Raw genomic sequence first — 11,098 nt, forward strand, 5'->3', positions numbered from 1 at the left:
AAAGGTTGGAGTTTCGAGCCCGCCCGGGAGTGGTGTGTTGCTTTTTTCTTTGTGCTGATAGCTTTGAATATATGTTCTGATGGTGGTGAGAGCGAAGCAAGACTGTCTCCGTGGCGCAAAGGGCTAGCGCGATCGGCTGTTAACCGAAAGGTTCGAGTTTCGAGACCTCTCGGGAGTGGTGTGTTGCTTTTTTCTTTGCGCTGATAGCTTTGAAGATATGTTCTGATGGTGGTGAGAGTGGAGCAGGACTGTCTGCGTGGCGCAATTGGCTAGCGCGATTGGCTGTTAACCGAAAGTTTGGAGGTTCGAGCCCACCCGTTGGTGGTGCGGCGCTTTTTTTTCTTTGTTCTGATAGCTTTGAAGATATGTTCTGATGGTGGTGAGAGTGGAGCAAGACTGTCCCCGTGGCGCAATGGGCTACCGCGATCGGCTGTTAACCGAAAGGTTGGAGTTTTGAGCCCTCCCGGGAGTGGTGTGTTGCTTTTTTCTTTGCACTGATAGCTTTGAAGATATGTTCTGATGGTGGTGAGAGTGGAGCAGGACTGTCTCCGTGGCGCAATTGGCTTGCGCGATTGGCTGTTAACCGTAAGTTTGGAGGTTTGAGCCCACCCGTTGGTGGTGCGGCGCTTTTTTTTCTTTGTTCTGATAGCTTTGAAGATATGTTCTGATGGTGGTGAGAGTGGAGCAAGACTGTCCCCGTGGCGCAATGGGCTACCGCGATCGGCTGTTAACCGAAAGGTTGGAGTTTCAAGCCCTCCCGGGAGTGGTGTGTTGCTTTTTTCTTTGCGCTGATAGCTTTGAAGATATGTTCTGATGATGGTGAGAGTGAAGCAAGACTGTCTCCGTGCGCAATGGGCTAGCGCGATCGGCTGTTAACCGAAAAGTTGGAGTTTCGAGCCCCCCCGGTGGTGGTGCGGCGCTTTTTTTTCTTTGGGGTGATAGCTCTGAATAAATGTTTTGACGGTGGTGAGAGTGGAGCAGGACTGTCTCCGTGGCGCAATTGGCTTGCGCAATCGGCTGTTAACCGAAAGGTTGGAGGTTCGAGCCCACACGGTGGTGGTGCGGCGCTTTTTTTTGCACTGATAGCTTTGAAGATATGTTCTGATGGTGGTGAGAGTGGAGCAAGACTGTCCCCGTGGCGCAATGGGTTACCGCGATCGGCTGTTAACCGAAAGGTTGGAGTTTCAAGCCCTCCCGGGAGTGGTGTGTTGCTTTTTTCTTTGCACTGATAGCTTTGAAGATATGTTCTGATGGTGGTGAGAGTGGAGCAGGACTGTCTCCGTGGCGCAATTGGCTTGCGCGATCGGCTATTAACCGAAAGGTTGGAGGTTCGTGCCCTCCCAGGAGTGGTGTGTTGCTTTTTTCTTTGTGGTAATAGCTTTGAAGATATGTTCTGATGGTGGTGAGAGTGGAGCACGACTGTCTCCATGGCGCAATTGGCTAGCGCGATCGGCTGTTAACCAAAGGTTGGAGTTTCGAGCCCACCCGATGGTGGTGCGGCGCTTTTTTTTCTTTGGGCTGATAGCTTTGAAGATATGTTCTGATGGTGGTGAGAAGGGAGCAAGACTGTCTCCGTGGCGCAATTGGCTAGCGCGATCGGCTGTTAACCGAAAGGTTGGAGTTTCGAGCCCTCCCGGGAGTGGTGTGTTGCTTTTTTCTTTGTGGTAATAGCTTTCAAGATATGTTCTGATGGTGGTGAGAGTGGAGCACGACTGTCTCCATGGCGCAATTGGCTAGCGCGATCGGCTGTTAACCGAAAGGTTGGAGTTTCGAGCCCACCCGATGGTGGTGCGGCGCTTTTTCTTTCTTTGGGGCGATAGCTCTGAAGAAATGGTCTGACGGTGGTGAGAGTGGAGCACGACTCTCTCTGTGGCGCAATTGGCTAGCGCGATCGGCTGTTAACCGAAAGGTTGGAGGTTCGAGCCCACCCGGTGGTGGTGCGGCGCTTTTTTTCTTTGGGCTCATAGCTCTGAAGAAATGTTCTGACGGTGGTGAGAGTGGAGCAGGACTGTCCCCGTGGCGCCATTGGCTAGCGCGATCGGCTGTTAACGAAAAAGTTGGAGGTTCGAGCCCTCCCGGGTGGGGTGTGTTGCTTTTTTCTTTGCGCTGATAGCTTTGAAGATATTTTCTGATGGTGGTGAGCGTGTAGCACGATTGTCTCCGTTGCGCTATTGGCTAGTGCGATCGGCCGTTAACCGAAAGTTTGGAGGTTCGAGCCCACCTGGTGGTGGTGCGGCGCTTTTTTTTCTTTGGGCTGATAGCTTGAAAGATATGTTCTAATGGTGGTGAGAGTGGAGCAGGACTGTCTCCGTGGCGCAATTGGCCAGCGCGATTGGCTGTTAACCGAAAGGTTGGAGGTTCGAGCACCACCCGGTGGTGGTGCGGCGCTTTTTTTCTTTGCACTGATAACTTTGAAGATATGTTCTGATAGTGGTGAGAGTGGAGCAGGACTGTCTCCGTGGCACAATTGGCTAGCGCGATCGGCTGTTAACCGAAAGGTTGGAGGTTCGAGCCCTCCCGGTGGCGGTGCGGCGCTTTTTCTTTCTTTGGGGCGATAGCTCTGAAGAAATGGTCTGACGGTGGTGAGAGTGGAGCACGACTGTCTCTTTGGCGCAATTGGCTAGCGTGATCGGCTGTTAACCGAAAGGTTGGAGGTTCGAGCCCACCCGGTGGTGGTGCGGCGCTTTTTTTCTTTGGGCTCATAGCTCTGAAGAAATGTTCTGACGGTGGTGAGAGTGGAGCAGGACTGTCCCCGTGGCGCCATTGGCTAGCGCGATCGGCTGTTAACCAAAAAGATGGATGTTCGAGCCCTCCCGGGTGGGGTGTGTTGCTTTTTTCTTTGCGCTGATAGCTTTGAAGATATTTTCTGATGGTGGTGAGCGTGGAGCACGATTGTCTCCGTTGCGCAATTGGCTAGTGCGATCGGCCGTTAACCGAAAGTTTGGAGGTTCGAGCCCACCTGGTGGTGGTGCGGCGCTTTTTTTTCTTTGGGCTGATAGCTTGAAAGATATGTTCTAATGGTGGTGAGAGTGGAGCAGGACTGTCTCCGTGGCGCAATTGGCCAGTGCGATTGGCTGTTAACCGAAAAGTTGGAGGTTCGAGCCCTCCCGGGAGTGGTGTGTTGCTTTTTTCTTTGTGGTAATAGCTTTGAAGATATGTTCCGATGGTGGTAAGAGTGGAGCGCGACTGTCTCCGTGGCGCAATCGGCTAGTGCGATCGGCTGTTAACCGAAAGGTTGGAGGTTCGAGCCCACCCGGTGGTGGTGCGGCGCTTTTTTTTCTTTGGGCTGATAGCTTTGAAGATATGTTCTGATGGAGGTGAGAAGGGAGCAAGTTTGTCTCCGTGGCGCAATGGGCTAGCCCGATCGGCTGTTAACCGAAAGGTTGGAGTTTCGAGCCCGCCCGGGAGTGGTGTGTTGCTTTTTTCTTTGTGCTGATAGCTTTGAATATATGTTCTGATGGTGGTGAGAGCGAAGCAAGACTGTCTCCGTGGCGCAAAGGGCTAGCGCGATCGGCTGTTAACCGAAAGGTTCGAGTTTCGAGACCTCTCGGGAGTGGTGTGTTGCTTTTTTCTTTGCGCTGATAGCTTTGAAGATATGTTCTGATGGTGGTGAGAGTGGAGCAGGACTGTCTGCGTGGCGCAATTGGCTAGCGCGATTGGCTGTTAACCGAAAGTTTGGAGGTTCGAGCCCACCCGTTGGTGGTGCGGCGCTTTTTTTTCTTTGTTCTGATAGCTTTGAAGATATGTTCTGATGGTGGTGAGAGTGGAGCAAGACTGTCCCCGTGGCGCAATGGGCTACCGCGATCGGCTGTTAACCGAAAGGTTGGAGTTTTGAGCCCTCCCGGGAGTGGTGTGTTGCTTTTTTCTTTGCACTGATAGCTTTGAAGATATGTTCTGATGGTGGTGAGAGTGGAGCAGGACTGTCTCCGTGGCGCAATTGGCTTGCGCGATTGGCTGTTAACCGTAAGTTTGGAGGTTTGAGCCCACCCGTTGGTGGTGCGGCGCTTTTTTTTCTTTGTTCTGATAGCTTTGAAGATATGTTCTGATGGTGGTGAGAGTGGAGCAAGACTGTCCCCGTGGCGAAATGGGCTACCGCGATCGGCTGTTAACCGAAAGGTTGGAGTTTCAAGCCCTCCCGGGAGTGGTGTGTTGCTTTTTTCTTTGCGCTGATAGCTTTGAAGATATGTTCTGATGATGGTGAGAGTGAAGCAAGACTGTCTCCGTGCGCAATGGGCTAGCGCGATCGGCTGTTAACCGAAAAGTTGGAGTTTCGAGCCCCCCCGGTGGTGGTGCGGCGCTTTTTTTTCTTTGGGGTGATAGCTCTGAATAAATGTTTTGACGGTGGTGAGAGTGGAGCAGGACTGTCTCCGTGGCGCAATTGGCTTGCGCAATCGGCTGTTAACCGAAAGGTTGGAGGTTCGAGCCCACACGGTGGTGGTGCGGCGCTTTTTTTTGCACTGATAGCTTTGAAGATATGTTCTGATGGTGGTGAGAGTGGAGCAAGACTGTCCCCGTGGCGCAATGGGTTACCGCGATCGGCTGTTAACCGAAAGGTTGGAGTTTCAAGCCCTCCCGGGAGTGGTGTGTTGCTTTTTTCTTTGCACTGATAGCTTTGAAGATATGTTCTGATGGTGGTGAGAGTGGAGCAGGACTGTCTCCGTGGCGCAATTGGCTTGCGCGATCGGCTATTAACCGAAAGGTTGGAGGTTCGTGCCCTCCCAGGAGTGGTGTGTTGCTTTTTTCTTTGTGGTAATAGCTTTGAAGATATGTTCTGATGGTGGTGAGAGTGGAGCACGACTGTCTCCATGGCGCAATTGGCTAGCGCGATCGGCTGTTAACCAAAGGTTGGAGTTTCGAGCCCACCCGATGGTGGTGCGGCGCTTTTTTTTCTTTGGGCTGATAGCTTTGAAGATATGTTCTGATGGTGGTGAGAAGGGAGCAAGACTGTCTCCGTGGCGCAATTGGCTAGCGCGATCGGCTGTTAACCGAAAGGTTGGAGTTTCGAGCCCTCCCGGGAGTGGTGTGTTGCTTTTTTCTTTGTGGTAATAGCTTTCAAGATATGTTCTGATGGTGGTGAGAGTGGAGCACGACTGTCTCCATGGCGCAATTGGCTAGCGCGATCGGCTGTTAACCGAAAGGTTGGAGTTTCGAGCCCACCCGATGGTGGTGCGGCGCTTTTTCTTTCTTTGGGGCGATAGCACTGAAGAAATGGTCTGACGGTGGTGAGAGTGGAGCACGACTCTCTCTGTGGCGCAATTGGCTAGCGCGATCGGCTGTTAACCGAAAGGTTGGAGGTTCGAGCCCACCCGGTGGTGGTGCGGCGCTTTTTTTCTTTGGGCTCATAGCTCTGAAGAAATGTTCTGACGGTGGTGAGAGTGGAGCAGGACTGTCCCCGTGGCGCCATTGGCTAGCGCGATCGGCTGTTAACGAAAAAGTTGGAGGTTCGAGCCCTCCCGGGTGGGGTGTGTTGCTTTTTTCTTTGCGCTGATAGCTTTGAAGATATTTTCTGATGGTGGTGAGCGTGTAGCACGATTGTCTCCGTTGCGCTATTGGCTAGTGCGATCGGCCGTTAACCGAAAGTTTGGAGGTTCGAGCCCACCTGGTGGTGGTGCGGCGCTTTTTTTTCTTTGGGCTGATAGCTTGAAAGATATGTTCTAATGGTGGTGAGAGTGGAGCAGGACTGTCTCCGTGGCGCAATTGGCCAGCGCGATTGGCTGTTAACCGAAAGGTTGGAGGTTCGAGCACCACCCGGTGGTGGTGCGGTGCTTTTTTTCTTTGCACTGATAACTTTGAAGATATGTTCTGATAGTGGTGAGAGTGGAGCAGGACTGTCTCCGTGGCACAATTGGCTAGCGCGATCGGCTGTTAACCGAAAGGTTGGAGGTTCGAGCCCTCCCGGTGGCGGTGCGGCGCTTTTTCTTTCTTTGGGGCGATAGCTCTGAAGAAATGGTCTGACGGTGGTGAGAGTGGAGCACGACTGTCTCTTTGGCGCAATTGGCTAGCGTGATCGGCTGTTAACCGAAAGGTTGGAGGTTCGAGCCCACCCGGTGGTGGTGCGGCGCTTTTTTTCTTTGGGCTCATAGCTCTGAAGAAATGTTCTGACGGTGGTGAGAGTGGAGCAGGACTGTCTGCGTGGCGCAATTGGCTAGCGCGATTGGCTGTTAACCGAAAGTTTGGAGGTTCGAGCCCACCCGTTGGTGGTGCGGCGCTTTTTTTTCTTTGTTCTGATAGCTTTGAAGATATGTTCTGATGGTGGTGAGAGTGGAGCAAGACTGTCCCCGTGGCGCAATGGGCTACCGCGATCGGCTGTTAACCGAAAGGTTGGAGTTTTGAGCCCTCCCGGGAGTGGTGTGTTGCTTTTTTCTTTGCACTGATAGCTTTGAAGATATGTTCTGATGGTGGTGAGAGTGGAGCAGGACTGTCTCCGTGGCGCAATTGGCTTGCGCGATTGGCTGTTAACCGTAAGTTTGGAGGTTTGAGCCCACCCGTTGGTGGTGCGGCGCTTTTTTTTCTTTGTTCTGATAGCTTTGAAGATATGTTCTGATGGTGGTGAGAGTGGAGCAAGACTGTCCCCGTGGCGAAATGGGCTACCGCGATCGGCTGTTAACCGAAAGGTTGGAGTTTCAAGCCCTCCCGGGAGTGGTGTGTTGCTTTTTTCTTTGCGCTGATAGCTTTGAAGATATGTTCTGATGATGGTGAGAGTGAAGCAAGACTGTCTCCGTGCGCAATGGGCTAGCGCGATCGGCTGTTAACCGAAAAGTTGGAGTTTCGAGCCCCCCCGGTGGTGGTGCGGCGCTTTTTTTTCTTTGGGGTGATAGCTCTGAATAAATGTTTTGACGGTGGTGAGAGTGGAGCAGGACTGTCTCCGTGGCGCAATTGGCTTGCGCAATCGGCTGTTAACCGAAAGGTTGGAGGTTCGAGCCCACACGGTGGTGGTGCGGCGCTTTTTTTTGCACTGATAGCTTTGAAGATATGTTCTGATGGTGGTGAGAGTGGAGCAAGACTGTCCCCGTGGCGCAATGGGTTACCGCGATCGGCTGTTAACCGAAAGGTTGGAGTTTCAAGCCCTCCCGGGAGTGGTGTGTTGCTTTTTTCTTTGCACTGATAGCTTTGAAGATATGTTCTGATGGTGGTGAGAGTGGAGCAGGACTGTCTCCGTGGCGCAATTGGCTTGCGCGATCGGCTATTAACCGAAAGGTTGGAGGTTCGTGCCCTCCCAGGAGTGGTGTGTTGCTTTTTTCTTTGTGGTAATAGCTTTGAAGATATGTTCTGATGGTGGTGAGAGTGGAGCACGACTGTCTCCATGGCGCAATTGGCTAGCGCGATCGGCTGTTAACCAAAGGTTGGAGTTTCGAGCCCACCCGATGGTGGTGCGGCGCTTTTTTTTCTTTGGGCTGATAGCTTTGAAGATATGTTCTGATGGTGGTGAGAAGGGAGCAAGACTGTCTCCGTGGCGCAATTGGCTAGCGCGATCGGCTGTTAACCGAAAGGTTGGAGTTTCGAGCCCTCCCGGGAGTGGTGTGTTGCTTTTTTCTTTGTGGTAATAGCTTTCAAGATATGTTCTGATGGTGGTGAGAGTGGAGCACGACTGTCTCCATGGCGCAATTGGCTAGCGCGATCGGCTGTTAACCGAAAGGTTGGAGTTTCGAGCCCACCCGATGGTGGTGCGGCGCTTTTTCTTTCTTTGGGGCGATAGCACTGAAGAAATGGTCTGACGGTGGTGAGAGTGGAGCACGACTCTCTCTGTGGCGCAATTGGCTAGCGCGATCGGCTGTTAACCGAAAGGTTGGAGGTTCGAGCCCACCCGGTGGTGGTGCGGCGCTTTTTTTCTTTGGGCTCATAGCTCTGAAGAAATGTTCTGACGGTGGTGAGAGTGGAGCAGGACTGTCCCCGTGGCGCCATTGGCTAGCGCGATCGGCTGTTAACGAAAAAGTTGGAGGTTCGAGCCCTCCCGGGTGGGGTGTGTTGCTTTTTTCTTTGCGCTGATAGCTTTGAAGATATTTTCTGATGGTGGTGAGCGTGTAGCACGATTGTCTCCGTTGCGCTATTGGCTAGTGCGATCGGCCGTTAACCGAAAGTTTGGAGGTTCGAGCCCACCTGGTGGTGGTGCGGCGCTTTTTTTTCTTTGGGCTGATAGCTTGAAAGATATGTTCTAATGGTGGTGAGAGTGGAGCAGGACTGTCTCCGTGGCGCAATTGGCCAGCGCGATTGGCTGTTAACCGAAAGGTTGGAGGTTCGAGCACCACCCGGTGGTGGTGCGGTGCTTTTTTTCTTTGCACTGATAACTTTGAAGATATGTTCTGATAGTGGTGAGAGTGGAGCAGGACTGTCTCCGTGGCACAATTGGCTAGCGCGATCGGCTGTTAACCGAAAGGTTGGAGGTTCGAGCCCTCCCGGTGGCGGTGCGGCGCTTTTTCTTTCTTTGGGGCGATAGCTCTGAAGAAATGGTCTGACGGTGGTGAGAGTGGAGCACGACTGTCTCTTTGGCGCAATTGGCTAGCGTGATCGGCTGTTAACCGAAAGGTTGGAGGTTCGAGCCCACCCGGTGGTGGTGCGGCGCTTTTTTTCTTTGGGCTCATAGCTCTGAAGAAATGTTCTGACGGTGGTGAGAGTGGAGCAGGACTGTCCCCGTGGCGCCATTGGCTAGCGCGATCGGCTGTTAACCAAAAAGATGGATGTTCGAGCCCTCCCGGGTGGGGTGTGTTGCTTTTTTCTTTGCGCTGATAGCTTTGAAGATATTTTCTGATGGTGGTGAGCGTGGAGCACGATTGTCTCCGTTGCGCAATTGGCTAGTGCGATCGGCCGTTAACCGAAAGTTTGGAGGTTCGAGCCCACCTGGTGGTGGTGCGGCGCTTTTTTTTCTTTGGGCTGATAGCTTGAAAGATATGTTCTAATGGTGGTGAGAGTGGAGCAGGACTGTCTCCGTGGCGCAATTGGCCAGTGCGATTGGCTGTTAACCGAAAAGTTGGAGGTTCGAGCCCTCCCGGGAGTGGTGTGTTGCTTTTTTCTTTGTGGTAATAGCTTTGAAGTAATGTTCTGATGGTGGTGAGAGTGGAGCACGACTGTCTCCATGGCGCAATCGGCTAGCGCGATCGGCTGTTAACCGAAAGTTTGGAGTTTCGAGCCCACCCGATGGTGGTGCGGCGCTTTTTTTTCTTTGTGGTGATAGCTTTGATGATATGTTCTGATGGTGGTAAGAGTGGAGCAGGACTGTCTCCGTGGCGCAATTGGCTACCGCGATTGGCTGTTAACCGAAAGCTTGGAGTTTCGAACCCTCCCGGGAGTGGTGTGTTGCTTTTTTCTTTGCACTGATAGCTTTGAAGATATGTTCTGATGGTGGTGAGAGTGGAGCAGGACTGTCTTCGTGGCGCAATTGGCTTGCGCGATCGGCTGTTAACCGAAAGGTTGGAGGTTCGAGCACCACCCGGTGGTGGTGCGGCGCTTTTTTTCTTTGCACTGATAACTTTGAAGATATGTTCTGATAGTGGTGAGAGTGGAGCAGGACTGTCTCCGTGGCGCAATTGGCTTGCGTGATCGGCTGTTAACCGAAAGGTTGGAGTTTCGAGCCCACCCGGTGGTGGTGCGGCGCTTTTTTTTCTTTGGGCTGATAGCTCTGAAGAAATGTTCTGACGGTGGTGAGAGTGGAGCAGGACTGTCTCCGTGGCGCAATTGGCTAGCGCGATCGGCTGTTAACCGAAAGGTTGGAGGTTCGAGCCCTCCCGGTGGCGGTGCGGCGCTTTTTCTTTCTTTGGGGCGATAGCTCTGAAGAAATGGTCTGACGGTGGTGAGAGTGGAGCACGACTGTCTCTTTGGCGCAATTGGCTAGCGCGATCGGCTGTTAACCGAAAGGTTGGAGGTTCGAGCCCACCCGGTGGTGGTGCGGCGCTTTTTTTCTTTGGGCTCATAGCTCTGAAGAAATGTTCTGACGGTGGTGAGAGTGGAGCAGGACTGTCCCCGTGGCGCCATTGGCTAGCGCGATCGGCTGTTAACCAAAAAGATGGATGTTCGAGCCCTCCCGGGTGGGGTGTGTTGCTTTTTTCTTTGCGCTGATAGCTTTGAAGATATTTTCTGATGGTGGTGAGCGTGGAGCACGATTGTCTCCGTTGCGCAATTGGCTAGTGCGATCGGCCGTTAACCGAAAGTTTGGAGGTTCGAGCCCACCTGGTGGTGGTGCGGCGCTTTTTTTTCTTTGGGCTGATAGCTTGAAAGATATGTTCTAATGGTGGTGAGAGTGGAGCAGGACTGTCTCCGTGGCGCAATTGGCCAGCGCGATTGGCTGTTAACCGAAAAGTTGGAGGTTCGAGCCCTCCCGGGAGTGGTGTGTTGCTTTTTTCTTTGTGCTGATAGCTTTGAAGATATGTTCCGATGGTGGTAAGAGTGGAGCGCGACTGTCTCCGTGGCGCAATCGGCTAGTGCGATCGGCTGTTAACCGAAAGGTTGGAGGTTCGAGCCCACCCGGTGGTGGTGCGGCGCTTTTTTTTCTTTGGGCTGATAGCTTTGAAGATATGTTCTGATGGAGGTGAGAAGGGAGCAAGTTTGTCTCCGTGGCGCAATGGGCTAGCCCGATCGGCTGTTAACCGAAAGGTTGGAGTTTCGAGCCCGCCCGGGAGTGGTGTGTTGCTTTTTTCTTTGCGCTGATAGCTTTGAATATATGTTCTGATGGTGGTGAGAGCGAAGCAAGACTGTCTCCGTGGCGCAAAGGGCTAGCGCGATCGGCTGTTAACCGAAAGGTTCGAGTTTCGAGACCTCCCGGGAGTGGTGTGTTGCTTTCTTCTTTGCGCTGATAGCTTTGAAGATATGTTCTGATGGTGGTGAGAGTGGAGCAGGACTGTCTCCGTGGCGCAATTGGCTAGCGCGATTGGCTGTTAACCGAAAGTTTGGAGGTTCGAGCCCACCCGTTGGTGGTGCGGCGCTTTTTTTTCTTTGTTCTGATAGCTTTGAAGATATGTTCTGATGGTGGTGAGAGTGGAGCAAGACTGTCCCCGTGGCGCAATGGGCTACCGCGATCGGCTGTTAACCGAAAGGTTGGAGTTTCAAGCCCTCCCGGGAGTGGTGTGTTGCTTTTTTCTTTGCGCTGATAGCTTTGAAGATATGTTCT

The 11,098-nt window shown here is 52.7% G+C and overlaps 1 non-coding gene across 1 annotated transcript; it reads left to right on the forward strand.

Moving 5' to 3' along the window:
• The first annotated feature begins 9,654 nt into the window (after positions 1-9,654).
• TRNAN-GUU (transfer RNA asparagine (anticodon GUU)) lies at positions 9,655-9,728 on the forward strand. Its single transcript has one exon. It is a non-coding gene; the product is annotated as a tRNA-Asn (tRNA).
• Positions 9,729-11,098: the final 1,370 nt, after the last annotated feature.

Source organism: Rhipicephalus microplus, unplaced genomic scaffold (assembly GCF_043290135.1).
Source record: "Rhipicephalus microplus isolate Deutch F79 unplaced genomic scaffold, USDA_Rmic scaffold_80, whole genome shotgun sequence".
Classification (NCBI taxonomy): Eukaryota; Metazoa; Arthropoda; class Arachnida; order Ixodida; family Ixodidae; genus Rhipicephalus; species Rhipicephalus microplus.